This window comes from Corvus brachyrhynchos, unplaced genomic scaffold (assembly GCF_000691975.1).
Source record: "Corvus brachyrhynchos isolate BGI_N302 unplaced genomic scaffold, ASM69197v1 scaffold239, whole genome shotgun sequence".
Lineage (NCBI taxonomy): Eukaryota > Metazoa > Chordata > Aves > Passeriformes > Corvidae > Corvus > Corvus brachyrhynchos.
In genome coordinates, this window is record NW_008246057.1 from 27,551 (window position 1) to 44,588 (window position 17,038).

At 38.5% G+C, this 17,038-nt stretch overlaps 1 protein-coding gene across 5 annotated transcripts in view; it reads right to left on the bottom strand.

Moving 5' to 3' along the window:
• The window catches only part of CD36 (CD36 molecule), a 36,269-nt gene extending 23,463 nt beyond the window's left edge, over window positions 1-12,806 (bottom strand). For 2 of the 5 annotated variants that reach the window (XM_017745985.1, XM_017745983.1), the window contains exon 1: window positions 2,617-2,727. The gene's annotated coding sequence lies outside the window, so the exon portion shown is untranslated. Of the gene's footprint in view, window positions 1-2,616; window positions 2,728-11,955; window positions 12,072-12,785 lie in introns of those variants that run through there. The other 3 variants (XM_017745986.1, XM_017745984.1, XM_017745987.1) reach the window with 3 other exon arrangements.
• Between the last annotated feature and the right edge of the window lie 4,232 nt (window positions 12,807-17,038).

Sequence of the window (17,038 nt, forward strand, 5' to 3'; positions counted from 1 at the left end):
CAGCTAATTTCATCAATCCCAGGACATCAGAGTTTTTAAAGCAAGACTAGGACTTGATTTTTGAAAGATGTAATACCTAAAATTTCAAGATTATTCAGTCTCAGAAGAAAAATGTCTGTGATTACTCAATGGAAGAGTTGCTAGTAATATGTGTTAATGTTCCTTACAAACTGGCCCCTAGTGAAAGGGGTTATAAAGAAAATCAGAATGACACCAGTTCTGAAGTGGTAAAATGCCAGCTCCCAGTAATTTTTTTTTGTGATTTTTTATTGTTTATGAATAATTGAGACAAAGATTTGCCCAATTTGCAATTTATTCTTAGTCATGAATTAATCACATCCACAGAATTTGAAAGTTGGTTATTTGGTTTGCTCCAGTTAATAGAAAATCTGTTATTTTCTATTTTAGATGTTCATGGTTTTTTTATTCTTACCAATTTCTGTTTGTTAACATGTTGTGAACATCTCTAAATCAATTTAAAGAGGTATTAGTTAAGATTTAATTACACATTCAAGGCCAAACACAGAGAGAAGAAAAACAGAAAGATGAAGTGGAGGAAGAACTCAACCAGTTTGCTCATGAGGACTAAAGAACTTAAAGGACTTCATGAATTTCTGAGTAGTAAAGCAGGTATAGGAATAATGTGTGCTCTGTTTTCATAATCAGTAATGTGATCCTTTTATCACAAAAAGGACATACAGCATGCCCTAACAGATTAGGTACCATGGTCAGCAGGCCAGTGAAGTGTCCTCCCTTGTCATGCCAAACTCACAATTATGTCACATCTTTACCTGGTACCAGACATCTCCCTTTAACTGCACTGGAAACCCACCTCCTGCCTGCTCTTGCACTAGCAGCAGGTTATGGCTCCCTTGCCTTGTCTATTTCTGTACGTTTGAGATTGTATGGTATGTTAAGAATTTCTCCTTGGATATTTTCAAGCTGAACGACCAAAAGACTGTGCAATCTTGTAAAAATATCCTTACTACAAAAGTCAGCCTGTCCATCCACATGCCACCAGATCACTCCATGTGGTTCCCACTCCAAGGCCATTAAAGGCTTTTTGATGTAGTGGATGGATGCATAATGTGTTTAACCACAAATTTCAAAGCAAATTTAAGTTAGAAATTTATTAGACTTGAAGAACTTTTAAGTGAAAATCACTAGGACCAAATCTCATATCATTGTAGCTATGCTGAGATCAGGACCTTTAGTTTGGCAAAGACAGAACAGTAAAAGGCAACTAATTGGGTAGGCGGTGTGGGGATTTGAAAATCTGATTGCTGTTACACATTGTAGCAAATCTAAGGAAAAGTAGACATTGTCAAATAGGTACTTTTCAGAATTTGATTTATTTCCACTTGATTTTCCCCCTAATACCAGCAGATTTTTTTTCCAGTGTGGAAACACACATTTTAAAATTTAAGATTAGTTCTTTCAGAAGTGTTTAAGGCGATCTTTTCGATATCATCAGACTTTTTTTCTTAACTTACATACTGAAGCTTTTCAAATTCAACAGTAATACACTTTCCACCAAAATACATTTCCATCTAAGTTTCTACAAGTCTTTTCAATGATTTCATTTTGTTTTAGGCAGACTAGTCATCTCTCATGAGCACTAGGGATAAACAGCTTGTGTCTATTCCAAGCTTCTAAGAATTGAAAAATATTCACCCTTCTCCCACCAAACATAATGTAATAGAAGTCTAGACATCCCAATTTATGCAATTCAAATTATCCATTACACAACTGCAATGAAGAGTACTCACACCATAACACTCAATTTCACATAGAAGTCAACATGCTATTCTCATCTGTCAGAACAGAATTTAAATTATGAAGATCAGGGTAGAAATTTCCAGTAAGAATGCACTTTCTGGGAATTTATATTCAAGTGAAAATTATATACCTTAAACAGAATAGAAAGTGCCATAACAACATTAGATACGGTCTATGAGGCTATAGTATCATATAAACTTATATTTGACTGCAGGATTAATAAGATTATTCACCCCATTCTAGAGTGTTGGGTATGTACTTCTTAATTTTTTTTCAAAGGTCCTTAACAGAATATTAATTAATAACAATGAAAATGGTCCATTCAAATCTCTGAAAGACAATTATAAGCAACTGTATAGGAGGAGAGATGCAAAATGTTATTAAATTCTTTTACTACTTAACTTAGACTTCTGTCCATGTCAGCTTAAAGCAAGTCCTTATAAAATACAAATAATCTCATTATATATTTGATGTTCTTTTAAATTATAGTTTCAAGCTTTTCAATTGCAGTAATAAATGCCAGAAAAATGACTTTTAAAAATGCATTCCTTATAAATTCATGTGACTCCAGAACTGTATTTTCAAAAATATTAAATATCAAAAGACCGAATGCAATTGGGAAAGCCAGCAATACTGAACATAAAACACCGTTATCATAGTAACAAAGAATTTCACTAATCCACATAAAATGTCACTTTTCTCGCCAGCAGCTTTGTAAAATCCTTCCATTTCATTTTGCATTAAAAATAAATATTTTCAATATCTTCCACCCAACTGATCTTGTAAGTATTCCTGAGGAAAAACCTCTGATTTTAAATGTTGTATCATATGACTCACCTTGAATAAGGGCAACTGATTTCTCAGCTGAACATACAAGTACTTAGCACATGACTTGCATCAAGTTACCAGCAGACAAGCAGCTACATCTCCCACCAAGCACATAAACTGTGAACTGCAAGGGAGTGTTTATATATTCCAGGAGACGTCAGTTCCCTCTTTATCTTTTTGCCAGAAAAAAAAGTAAAGTTCTAGTGCTGCTTGGGGAGGGGGTTATTTTTACAGACTGACTAAAAGCCACAGCCTGCATCTCGTGGTAATATACTTAGCAACTGCAATCTTTATCAAATTTTGATCCAAGTGAGTCAAAGGTCAAGGAGACAAAAGGGTAACTTACTTATTTGGTAACTGGTCACTTCTTTCATATCTGCTTATTTTCATTTTACACATCATGGTAGTTTATTTTCAAGTAAAAAAAAAATAGGAAATTTCAGAATATTTTTCAAAGGGATTCTTTTTCAGGTATCAGATTGCAATTACAGATTTCCTTGCAAAGTGCTAGGGCTCCTTCTATTTTACTGGAATTTCAATGAAGGTCATCCCAGAAGCTTCTTTTTCTGAACGTATATAAAAATCATTTATTTTTACACTGACATCTCTGTCACCCAATGTGTTACTCCATCAGAGTGTCTACTACTATACATTAAACAGTTTGGCAAGCTTTTGAAGAAATATTTTATAAATACCTCTTTATCTCAGGTGAATTCAATGAATGGATTGTTTAAAAAGATTCTTCTGGCAGCAGCAAGAGGAAATGACTTTTATTTGGCTTAATTATGGGAGAGAAAATATTCCTAAAAATAGATTATTAGGTCCAGACTTTCGTAGTACACAACTGAATAGTTTGCAATTCACAGGTTTAGTATTTTCTATGTGTTTTGACTGTTTGCTGTTCTTTTATGTTGCTCTATTTGGAAGTTTAGCTCCTGTGGAAGAATCCTGTCTTTTTCTAATCTATTTCTGCTAAGTAAATCTAAGGTGGATGAAAATTAATGAATTTGAGTTTTTTATATTCTAGTAGTGAAGGCAAGACTGAAGGTGAGCCTGGCCTTTTGAAAACAAGCTTCTGGGCAGTTTTCAGTACAAGCCTTGCTGACAGAGCAAGTTTGTGAACCTGAATATCTCCAGCTTCTCATCCTTGAAAAGTGCAGAAAATTTGTTTTCCCCTATTTTCTAGTTAAAGTGGGATGTTTAACTGCTGAAAGTTAAGCAGTCCTCCACACTGTGCTTGCCATGGACTACTTGTATGAATATTGTCATTAATTCTTTCTATTGGACATGTCCTCCTATTACGTCTCCAAAGGATGCTCTTGTTTGGGATCCTCCTTCACTGCTGCCTCTGGAGGTGTTCCCTACCATGCTCATTTTCTCTGTCTGCAGTGTGTGGGAGTCAGTGTGCACCCTTCATGAGGAAAATTTCTTCTGGGGATTTTTGCTGGGATAGGCTAATGTCAATTAATGATGTTCAGTTTTCAACATATACATGCTGAGTTGTACCACCTGATGTTATGACTTACAATATCCCACTATCATCCTGTATGAGCAAAAATCTCTTCTAGCAGCAGTGCTTAGCAATGAAATGAGGACTGCCTGGATCAACTACAGAAACCAGCTAAAAGGACAGGAAGCTGAGAGAGAAGCTTTGGATGTCAGTTATTTCTGTTTCTTAAAAAAAACCAAAACAAACCATAAGTATTAATGGTTCTGTGTTCTTTGGCTTCGTATCAGAGTTCAGAGGTTGCAGAGGAGAAAGCAGAGACACACAGCAACAGAGGAAGGACACACAAAACAAACAACTGTGTGCTTCATTGGAGTCCCCAGGGGTGCAACAACAGACAAACTGCCCCACAAGGAAAAGTTGTCAAAAAGGAGAAATAGGGTAAAGGACACTCACATGCTTCATGAAGACAGAGAAAACTGCAGGAAGCAGAAAAAGAGAAATGCTGTTGTTTTTTCCAAATGAAGTCCACATACATTTTCTGAAGTAAACATACTACTGACAAGAAAATGATGAAGAAATGAGTGTTATTTGTGGCTTGTATAGATGTCTTATAGCGAGGCCTTTTGGAAAACATTTTCTTTGTGGTGCTCTCCTATAAGTCCTGAAATTCCTAAATAGGTTATGTCTCCCTTTCTTTTTTTTTTTTTTTTTTTTTTTTTTTTTTTTAAGATCCATTCCATCACAGTATGACATACCTTTATGGTACATATAATTTGAACCTTCAAGATGATTACATAAACATTCCCACATTCCTGTGGAAATTCTTTGCTGTACAGTATAGCACAGCATGAGTTTATATTCCTGTGTTTCCACAGTTATTGCACTCAGAATTTTTCTTCAACTGCCTATCATGAAGCTTATAAAAACTAGTGTTAACATTAATTCTTTTCCAGGTGTGGAGGTGTTAGCATATGTTAGATGACATTAGAAAGCAAATTAGAAAGCTCCAGGAAAGTTCTGTCTGTGCTTTTGCACCCTCTGAACTTTTTAAGGACATTGGTCAAAAAAACCCCAACAAAATCTACTTTCTAGTCGTTAGGTAAAGTGCCGACCCCTGGGGCAAAAGATGAGGTTAATATTCTCAGCATCCCAAACGTGATTTTCTAGAAGCTTTTGTGTACTCTCCCTGGTTTTAAGATGAAGGTGGGAGGAATTATGTTTACCTCCTTTCCATAGTAAATAAAAGCAGAAATTTATTGCTTATCCAGGTTATTCTATTAGCATCATCTTATGTGGCTTCTATTGTCCTACTGAAAGTCCTATTAGCACTTAGTGACCCTCTGGCTTCTTCATAGGAAGTGGAAAAGTCTCACAGGAAGGGTTGTACCTTGCTCAGTAGTGAAAGATTAAATCATTAAACCTGCCCCCCTCAAAAAAAAAAAAACAACAAAAAAACAACCATACACACAGAGAAAAACAAAAAGAACCCATGGCTTCTGCCCCCAATAAGCTCTTTCTGATTCAACACACTCATATTCACCCATGTGCACTTAGATCTACTGAGGAGGAGAATGGTTCAAATGAATCATCTAGAGAAGAAAAAAAAAAAAAAGTGCAATATGCCACCAGTTGGGTGAGACTTCTGCCTCTCTGTGTGTACTGGAGACACTATGAGGTATTACTTTACAGGGAAAGAAATTTTTTATTCATGAAAGTTAATTTGATTTCCTAAGGCTATTAAAACCTTCTGTGTATCACATCATCACATATTACCTGAGAAGCAGCATGTGAACCATCCACTCAGACCAGCTTCAACAATTTACTTCACCTTCCAATGCACAAAAGGCCCTCCTAGAGTGAACATGGCCTATCTTCAGATATTGCACATAAAGTACATGAATATACAACACACAGTATAAAATAATAATACAGACCAAATATTGCTCCTGAATTTAATGTTCACTCTTTCTATCTTGTCTATTCTCACAGCGACTGCTATGTTGTACCACCTTATTTTCCAAAAGTCACAGGACAGAACAGAGTTTTATAGGTCAGGTTACCTCACAAAAAAAAGAAGGAAGCACAAAGATATTTTAGCTGTTTCAGTTTTCCTTTTACTATCTTATCTATAAGGTTCTAAAATAAAGAAAGGCATAGGTTAATTTCTTTTTCTTGTTTAAGTTAATTACAAATATTTGCTAACAGTAAAATTATCCAGCTAAAAGCAGGCATCTGGCCTAAGGGGAACAAACTGGTTTCCTTTCCTCTCCCTAGAGAGGAATGAACACAACTCATCCCAAGTACTTTAAATCTTATCTTAGGCAAGAATATATAGAATCATACAATTATTAGGGTTGGAAAAGACCTCCAAGATCATCAAGTCCAAGCACCATCAAGCACCACCATGTTTACTAAACCATATATCACAAAGTGCTACTGCTACTTATTTTTGAACAATTCCAAGGAGTGGATATCTTTTAGAAGTACTGATGTCTCCCCTTTAACTGCAAAGCATTTAAACAATGGATAGGTATCTAATGATGAGAAGGTTAACGTTAGAACAATTCCACTCAATCTCCCCAAAAACGTCTGTCATTTCCTCTCCACATCAGTGGAGGGTATTGAGGGTACCTGAACAGCTATACAGGAGGGTTCTGGTAAATGCAAACAAGTTGTGAAACAAATAGAAAATTCAAGAAGAAAACTTCAAGGTATTTACCACCTGGCATTAATGGAAAGTTTGGACAAAGATTGCAGACATGGTATAGCATTTTTTTTCCCAGCTCACATCACAGATTTTACTGCAGGCGTGTTGGCCTTCAAGGCTTGCCAGTGCATGCCCTGAATCATACTGCAACCACTCATATCAAGCATTTTTCAACCTCCTGAAAAAATACCCTCCCCAACATGCATTAATAATTTATTTCTCTTCACATGAGTTTGGAAGACTCTTTCCAAACTGCTGTGTAGCTCCTTCATTACCCACTAGAGACTGCCAGCTGTAGCTTTCCCAGCTCTGTAAAGTGTTAGGACCAAAGGTGCTGTCCCTTGTGGTTCTCAGTGTGTCCTGACGATATGAAAAAACATCCTAAAATACCAGTGGCTCATGCCAGCTTGGCAGCAGCACAGTGGAAACAGTGTGATATATTTGGCTCCTGTCACTGATGAGTTCCTCTGTCAAACTGTTACGAGGTTCTTTAAGGGGAAAATGCGTGATAGAAAACCCAGCAGTTGCTTCAGGGCTTTTTCCCTGGAAATACTGCTTCTGAGCTCTTCACTGATTGTGGCATGCATAAACTGCTGCCTTTCTCAGTCCTCAAAATCACTTTTAAAATTTGTCTCCAAGTGATTTTAGCAGGGAGACTAGGTGAAGAAAGCCTAAGAGCAGCAGGGACAGAGCAGACTCTGATTCTTCTACTCCTGTGAGTTCACGTGAGAGTAACTCAGAATATAGACAGGAAGGAACTTAGTAGCTAACAGAATCCAATACAGAAACTGTAATATTGTAACATAGGCTTCAAGTGAGTCTGGAACAGTGAAGAGCTATGAAAATCTCTTTACTGAAAGGACTGGGTTGGTCTATTAATGCTAGAGACATTTCTCACTGATCTAAGTGATGTCCCAAAAATTGGGATTCATCACCCAGTATCCAGTGAGCCAAACACACACAGAGCCAATGGCTTTGTTATTTCATATTTGCACAAAGATGGGCAGTGGGTGGTGAATCCACAAAGCTATCACACCAAGTAGAAAAAGATAAGGACTCTTTTTATATGTTCTGCTTTTCTAATATATTCAGTGTTTAGTATTTGACTAGTTCTGAGTTGTACTGAGCTGGCTTCTTATCTTGGATGGCCTGATGGTCATCAGTGTTTACAATTCTATTATTGTCAGGCTGCCTTTCTTAATTTCTTCTTATCTTGGGTGTCCTGCAGTAGCAGATTCTTCCTCACAATCTTTGCTACTCCCCTGGTGTAGCAGGGGAGTGGGGCAGGCCCTGAAATATGATGAGGCAACTCTGTTGACAAAATATTTGTCTTAGACTTCACAAGGAGAGCACAGAGAGGAGGTTCCAATGGTAGGACATGAAAACTTTAAAGCAAACATCTTCTGAAAGTCAGGAGAAATTTAATAAATCTTGTCCCTACTTGGATATATTCCACTTCTTGCAAAACTCTTCACCTTAGATCAGAAGTCACAGAATAATGGAGTAATTCTAAAATCTTTCACTAGTGCAATACCTGGTTGAGAAACAGCCACAATGAATCATCCTAGCCAATGTCAGTGGTTTTGAAGAATGACTGGGTAGTCCTTATGTTAGTTTTTTGCCTACCAGCTACACTTTAATTTTGTCTCTGTAATAATTAAGAACAACATACACACTGGGGATTTTTCCAATTGTGAATACCTAAGTTTTAGGTCAACTTCTTGGTGACTTCTCAAGTATTGAAGACCTGCCAAATGACTGACACCTTTATCTTTCAGTTTACACGTTCCAGACCTGGAGATATGTCCTAGGTCTGAACAATGTACAGAAGATCTTCCATGGGGCTTCAGTCCAGCCTCAAACACCAAAGCCAAACCATCAGCCTACTGCGAGGAAAAACCCTGCTCTTCATCAGGCCAGCACAAGAAGAAAGCTTTCCTGAAGCTACGCCATGTCCTTTGGGCAGCTGCCAACCTCACTTTGGGAATCAGAATCAGTAGCTGGAATAGAGGAAAATTATTTTGTGATGAAAAAAGATTTTTTTTTCCTTTTTCTCATATTTTTCTTGAGAAGATACTTAATTACCACAATAAAAGAATCAAACATAATTCACACACTGCCAAAAAAACGAAAACCCCAACACTGAAAAACAAAATTACCATTGCCACAGGAGATACCTTGCCAGCAGCTGAAGATCTAAAGAGATTATGAAAAATTGTGTAATATCACTGTGTATTGAGAAATATTAACACCTATGAAGAACAGAGCAGTTGAAAAAGTACTAGCAGCGATTTCTGTGCACTAACAGTAAATGAACGAGGGAATTAATAGATACCCTGAACTTCTCAGATCATGTAATTTTTGATCCTAAGATACGGCATTATTCTTTCAGATGAAAACGTTACAGAAATATGCATATAACTATCAGTTACAGGGGGAAAAAAAAAAAGTAGTTCCAAATTACAGAAATTTAACCCAAACCCCCTACATTTTCCTGGTTGTGCCAATTATATAAATGCTTTTGAAGTCTCACTTGAGCACAGAAAAAAAACCCCAAAACTAGGCAGCTACAGACTACACATTTTTTATGAGTAGAATATTTTTGCCAAGTTAAAAAGAACCCCACTGAATAAATATAGCTATTGTGTCAATGGTCAAGAAAATAAATCATTAAAATAGCATATGATTATGTTATTTATTGGGTTGATTTCAGGACTTCCATATAAAAATTAATTGATGTTACATCAGCATATTTATTGCACATAAATTATAATTTTAAAACTACACAGAAATGCAATATATGCTTTTTCCTCCAATTAATAATTATACAATTCCCATAATTAATACAGTATCTTTCATATGTTCTTTTGTATCACAGTTAGTAAATGCATACAGCCATAAACTTGGTATATCTCCTTATATTTTGTATAACATATGCATGTATTTGCTTATGTAATAGGCTTTTATACAACGATTAACAGGCAAATTATAAATACATTCATTGCAGTTAAAGTTTCAATATGTGTGCTGGTTTGGCCAAATTTAGAAATATATCCTCTGAGAGAAGGCAGGTCACCACCATCCCTCCCCCACCAGGTTTGAGAAAAAACAAATTTTCCTCAAAGGAAAGTGAAGGAAATAAAAACTATTTATTTAACAAACACATGGGAAAAGGAAAATAATGCTATATAATAAAATCTCTCGCTGTGGAGGAAAAACTGGGAAAGCGTTAGTCCTCCCTTTGGTCTCCTCGAATCTCTCGCTGTGGAGGAAAAACTGGGAAAGTGTTAGAGTCCTCCCTTTGGTCTCCTCGGAGCTGGGGCTTGGCCCAGGGCCAGGCCCTCTGTGCCCAGTGGAAAGTCCTCCTGATGTGCTCTGAGGTTGGAGCAGTCCAGTAGAAAAGGGAGAGAATCAGAAATTCCATGGAAGGAAAAAATGTTCAACTCTCAGTCTCTCTCTGGAGAAAAAGAAACTGAACAACTGGCCAAAAGCTGACTGGGCAGCCGCAAGCCGGGCACTTCCTTGCTCCCCTGCCGCAGCTGGGAAAAAAAAAGTCGCTATCTCTGTGTGACCTTGAACAAGCTGCAAACTGCTTTGAAAAGGTTTTGCTCAGTTTTTCCTTCCCTCTCTCAGGCTCAGTTTAGAGGCAAGGAAAGGCACAAGAATTAATTTCTGGGCATAGGGCAGCGATATGGGATACACATCATAAAGTCACCCCAAGACAATATGTTTATTTTAATTGCAATTACAGTGAAATATTAGCAATATATACATTATCAAGATATGCAAGAGAAATAATTTGACTACCAGTATATTTAGTCTTTACAAATTTTAGTGAATGGACTTTTCTTGGATTTATAAACAGTCAAGAAATAAAGGCTGAATGACATCTCTCTTTGCTTTCAGTAACCAGCAATTAGGAGCATTTTGCAAGTTATAGGATGCAATAATACATTTACAAGAAATATATAAAATACCCAGCTGTAGGCTCAGAATCTGCCCCTAGCCCAGGAGCAGGATCACATACCTGTATGGAGGGAGAGCTGCTCTCACAACTCTCACCGCAAAGAACTGCAGAGGTGCAGAAGGACCTGCAAACTTACCTCCGTATTTACAGAAAATTAGAGTTGCTGTGGCAACCCTAAGCAACCCTGCAGCCCAGGGCCCAACCAGACAGCTGATCTTGTATCAGCCACAAAGAGAAGCAGAAAGTTGCACAGACCTTTTAAACTCCCTTTACCTAAACTATCTCAAGTGATAAGGAATTATGAAACCTCTGAGCCCAAGATAATACCCTCTCACACTTATGCTTTACAAGAAAGGCCAGATCTAATAAACCCCTTCAGGACCAGCCTTTGCCTCTGATCCCTGTAGCCTCTGCAACAGCCCAGCACTTGGAGGGAATGTATCAGGTCCCTGTTGCCAATACAGAACAAGTTTAATTGAGTTTTGCTCTTTGTCGTGACTCTTTGCAAACACAGCCTAATCCCAATTAATCCCCACAAAGTACTGGCAGCCAGGTAGTATGTGTCATGTTAGAGATAGCTCTTCAGATTTGGGCTTATATTTATTTACACAAAGCACAGAGACAGGTCAGGATGAGGGATCCCAGCTGAAAGCACAGCTGCTCAAATTCATGGGACTCTTTCTAACAATTTCCACAGGCTTTGGTTCAGAACTTGGTTGTCTAAATGAACATCTGAGCCAGTGCTATTGCCTCATCTGCCTGTCTGTTTGGATCTTTGCTAAATCCTTTTATCAGAGCAGGGATGATACTTTTCTAAAATTATTAAGTTTTAAGCAGATACTTTTCTAAAATTACTAAGTTTTAAGCACTGTATTTTTTTATTTGAACAGCCTATAAAGGACCTCCTTCGAAAAAGTTACAGCAAATATCAACAGTTATCAGCCAGTCTGCCAAGTGCTTTCATAATTAAAATAAAAGCTATGCCAGAGGATTATCAAGACCCTGGAGGTGAGTCATTATGACAGGAGCTATAAAACTCCCACATGTATTAACCCAAGGGGCACTCCATGGCATAACCTGGCTTTCTATGAAATTTCTGCTTCTCTAAAGTTAGGCAGAAAATCAAGTGACAAGAAAAAGGTAGGAATAAAAAAATATTTCTGAAATTTGCATTAATCTAGATATTTTCTGACCTATCCTCTTATGTAAATGCTGTTGTTCTACCTTTGGTCTTCTTGGAGTCCTGTTGATTGCTTCCTGTGTGGCTTTCGCAGCTGCAACCTCCAGCTTGTTGCCAGACTTCTGCCTTCCTTTCTACATGTGCTTCCTTTTACCCCTGATTCCTTCTCCGAGAATCTCCTCCCTCCTCCAGCTCTGTGTATGTCTCTCACCTTCCACCCTATCATCTCAGCAGTCACGCCTCCACCAAGCATCTCCCCTAGTCTGTCTCCTCCCCCTTTGGATTATCCCCTAGATTTTTCCCCCAGTCTTCCAGAATTTACTGCTCTCCATCAAATCTGTCCTTGTTCCTTGGCATTCACATTTCTTTTTCCCCAATTTCCCTTGATACCTTCCTCTTTCTTCTATTTCTCTTCTCCCTCTGGATGAAGTTCTGGTATATAACCTTCTAACACCATCAGTTAATCAAAAAAGCTGGTTGCAAATGAAAGCCATATTTATCACTGTTTTTTGGTACACAGACAAGTCTTACCTGAAAAGGTTAATTATAAATAATAATTTAAGTTTGGTAACTTAACACTGTATTCTTGTTTGTGTTCCTCTCTAAAGCCTCAGAATAGTAAAGCCCATGGTATTTATACCCACTATCTATTTTCTGCCCAGCTGTCATTCAGCAGTCTTTTTGAAGTCCTTCCACTTCTAAGAAAATTAGTACTGAGCAGCTTCAGCCATATGAAAAGAAAAAGAAAAAAGAAAAGAAAAGAAAAAAGAGAAAAGAATAGAAAAGAAAAGAGAAAAGAAAAGAAAAGAAAAGAAAAGAAAAGAAAAGAAAAGAAAAGAAAAGAAAAGAAAAGAAAATTTTATCCCCCTCTTACCTGTACCAGAACTGGGAGGGGATCTGAGATGAGGCTGGGAACAGCTCAGTTTTCTGAATGCAGTGTTAGGCAGGTTCAGTGGCAAAGCAGGTGATACTGGGCTACCATAACCAGTGCTGTGCCCTTCCTTCCAATCCACAACAGCTAGAAAGGAAATGGGATGTATCCTTCATCTCTTCCTTATGATTTGAGAAGTCAGGGCACTCATTAGAGTTTAGCATTTAAAAAAAAAAAAGTCCTTAAAATTACATAGGATAAAGATTACAGAGTTATAAACATGTCGTCACAACATGAAACACCGCAGGCATGTTTGTGGCAAAGCACACACCGTCTCTATAATTATAGTCAGGCTTCTCTGTTTTAGGCAAAAAGTAACAATAGTCACTTATCAGATTCTCAAAATGGTATTGGAGAGGATTCAGAAAGACACTCCCAAGACTTTCTGGGTAGTAGCCGCCATAGGATTGTAGACACATAAATGCTCAGTCCCTCCAGATTCTGGCAACCATTTCTTCCATGCTGCACTCTGCTCTGTTAGTGGTTTTCTAGTTAGTTTTTCACCAGTCTATCTCTCACAGTTCCTTTTCTCTCTCTGCGACTCTAACTCGGACTTCTCCTCCTTTTCCCAAGTCTCACTGCCAGGCTGTCTGCCCACCTCTTCTCAGAGGATAAATCTTGACCATATGTCAGAGACTGAAATATTATATTTTATGACTTAAACATTTTCTTAAAGGACTTTTTAAAACTGTATTACAAAAGCTGAAGAGAAGACTCCCACACCCTGAATGGGGGCCCTGACTGAGGCGTGGTGCTGCTTGCTAATGAAGATAAGATAAAGTAACAGCTCAGGGCTGGGGACATTCCCTCGAACCAAAAGGGTGGAGGGAGGAGAGACTTTGGGTATCTGGGAAAAGCCTCTGGTCAGAGGTGCAGTGACTGCCCATCCTCCCCTGTGCAGAGGAGCCCAGATGAGGGGTCCTCACCGGTGTGAGGGAAGCTTATCCACAGCAGGAGGGGGTGACATGGCCCATCAAAGGGGCCCCCCTGAAAGGTGTCCCCAGACCCTGCACCAGAGCACCAGAGATGATGCAACAGACCCTCAGTGTTGCAAGGGACACTGTCAAGCCAGCCCCTGCAAGAGGAGGCACATGGGCGTTCCCACCTGGCCCAAAGTGTGTATTAATCCACGGGATTCTGCACTCTTCGGCGTTTGGTGGCATGTGGCAGCGTGGCATGGCGTGTGGCAGCATGGTGCAGCGTGGCCACAGCGGCAACGGGGGACCCTCACCACGAGCAGACCAGATGGAGGGGAGCAACGAGACGTCATTGGGACCCTCGGTTGGGTGATTGCTTCCACCCAACCCCTGTCACCTCTCCCTGTTCCCCCACCCCCCACACACACTTCTTTTCTTTCTCTCTTTCTTTTCTCTTCCCTTATCTTTGCCTCTTTTACTATCAAATAAAATACATCCATTTTTTGGCAACAACATCTAGCCTCATTTGGTTTTAATCTCATTTCTGGGGATATTTTGAACCTTCCAGGTTCTTTCCAGTTTATGCTCAGAGACTTAGCTTGCTTTGCTTTCCTGGATCTAAACCAGATTGTAACACCATATCAGAACTGTACCTCTAAAAGTCTTACGTACTTATTTCAGCATTGCATGTTCATATGATGGGGAAGATTTTTTCTGCTGTACTTCTGCATGTAAGACTGTTTAACAGCAGTTTCACATTCTAGGTCTTACTGAATGTTGTATTTTCCAAAGTCTGTGTGCCCAAGGGAGCATTCTGGTATCTTGGTCAAACAAACACCATGGACCCTATCAGCTGGTATCTGTCAGGATGCCTACAATGCCTCCGACTATAGTTTAATGTCCTTGTGTTTCTAATGCACACGTGCCTAAATAATGTGTGCACATTCAAGTAACATGTATGGATCTCCTTAGAAGAGACAGAAACCACTGCAGTGGAAATGGTTTTTCAAAGCTTCCCAACAGCTTTCATGGCAGACAGCTTCCATCCATTGGGCTTATGAAAAACCTACTAAAAGACATTTAGACCCAGAAGATCCTGGTATTTTGATTCTTCATCTGCATGTAATGAGAAGAATTTTCGTCTTGGCATGACAGGCATATGTTGACTCATTAACTCATGAGGCTTGTGAGAAGATATTTTCTTGGATAGTAGACGTGAGGACATACTTCCCTGTGGGTATTTTACTTTCCTTTGACCAAATAAAATGTGAAGGCCTCCCTTTCTGAGGTCAATAATAATACATTTTTGAACTAAATACTTTATGCATGCTTGCATGTGTACATGAGCATACATGCTGGTGTCTTGTTTCAATTTCAATCTGTCCTGAAACTTAGTGGGTAGCTGAGCTTTTTTTGCTTCTTGCAATCTTGCCTATTGCCATTTTCCACCATGCAAGCACACTGCAAAGTACTACCTTTTCCTTGGAAAATTCCACGTGTGACTCGCTGAAATGCATGTGGCTGGGAGGACGTGTGCCTACCTTTGAAATTGTGTTGTGATTCCTTGCAGAGCCATACTTCTCATACCATCCAGGTTCCTCACCTGTTCATGAAGAACATGGACAGAATACAGACCTATTTCTTTGGCATGTTGCCATGCTTGGTGTACTGCTTAAAGTGAACTGCTTTTTGGGGTGCTATGGATATTTTGATGTGGCTACTGCCTTTCTATGTAATCTTCCCTTTCTTGTGATCGAATTAATCCATGAGCAGATTCCCACTTTTATGGCTATCCCTCCTCTAAATACCACTTCAATACTTCATGTTTAATTCACATTATATGCCAGGCATGTGTCCAGTGATTCCAAAGCTTTTGAAGTAATTTCATGATTTCAGAAATATCTCCTACTCAAACTCACGAGGCCTTAGAAGAGAGAAGGAACAAAATTATGATATAAGCTTTATCTGACTTGTTCTCATCCTCATTTTGTAATTCAGACTTATTTGATTTTGGGATTTACTTGCTGTGGAAAGAGTTTAGTCCTGAAAAAGTGACTGTAGCTAGTGAGACTTGATACAATGACAAGAATTTAAGCAGCCTATGAGCATTGTCCCTGGGTTGTACTCAGGGTGAATTTCATCTCAGTTCAAAGAGCTCATATGACCCTTTATTAAACAATCACAGCATAAATTGTCATATTCTACCTAATTCATTAAGTTTTTACTCTCATTTATTTTTATATTCTTTATTCCACCATGCTGCAATTAGTAAAAATTAATTTAATACACAATTGATTAACATTTAAAACGTTTCAAACATTCTGTGCTTCCAATGCATGAAACCTAAGCTTCACAGAGTGCAGGAGGAACTCCAATCAGTGGTCTGTGTCAAGTGGTTTTAGAGGCACGTAATGGAGCCATCCCACATGAATTAAACATTCATGACTCAAAATCAATTAGTGACTAAAATATAAATTAGTTGACTGTTAAGGTTTAGCAAGGAGCATGCTAACCTAGACAGACCATGCAATGCTGAGTGTCATTAATGAAGAAATATTATAATAACAAATATTGGACATTTATGTCTGTCATATCTCTAATAAAATGAAAAAATGGGATGTATTGCAATATGTCACATTCCTTTTCAGAAACTACATCACCATGATGCTATACATTACATGAGTAATTGATACTTCAGGTAAAGCAGTGGGATAGCAAGACTTTTTTCTAAGGGAAAAAACAAAATAGTTCATGAAAAATTCAGTGGGTCAGTCTCTGACATGACAAATAGACTTTTGTAGAGTTCATCAAGATTAGAGTCCTTGAAAGCAGTGTTCTACCTGCTTTTTTGTTAACAGAGACCCTAACAAAGCCATGAATAAAAACGTAAAAAGAAATTTATACACTGTTACAGCTTACTATACTTGTTTAAAAGTTAAAAGTTATTCTCAGTTTAGAAACTACAAAGTGGTCTACTTCCTTGTTTAAAGACAGCCCGTCCTTGCCAGATTTACTCGGATAATTGAGTGTTCATGGAGAGTCCCCACAGAGCCTGGGGGAAGCCGGTGCCGAGGTGGTAAGACTGGAAACTCCTGTGGCGCAAACCAAATGTCAGGGGAGGATTTTTAACTCGTCCTGCTGCCTAGGCCTGCTGCCTAAATGCCTGGAAATGGTGACAGCAGTTGTCCCTTTCTCTGACTGAGTCTGGACACATTCAGAGCCATTCAGATGTAGAAGCCAGACCAAGTGATAGGTCACAGGAATCCAAAAGTATTTACA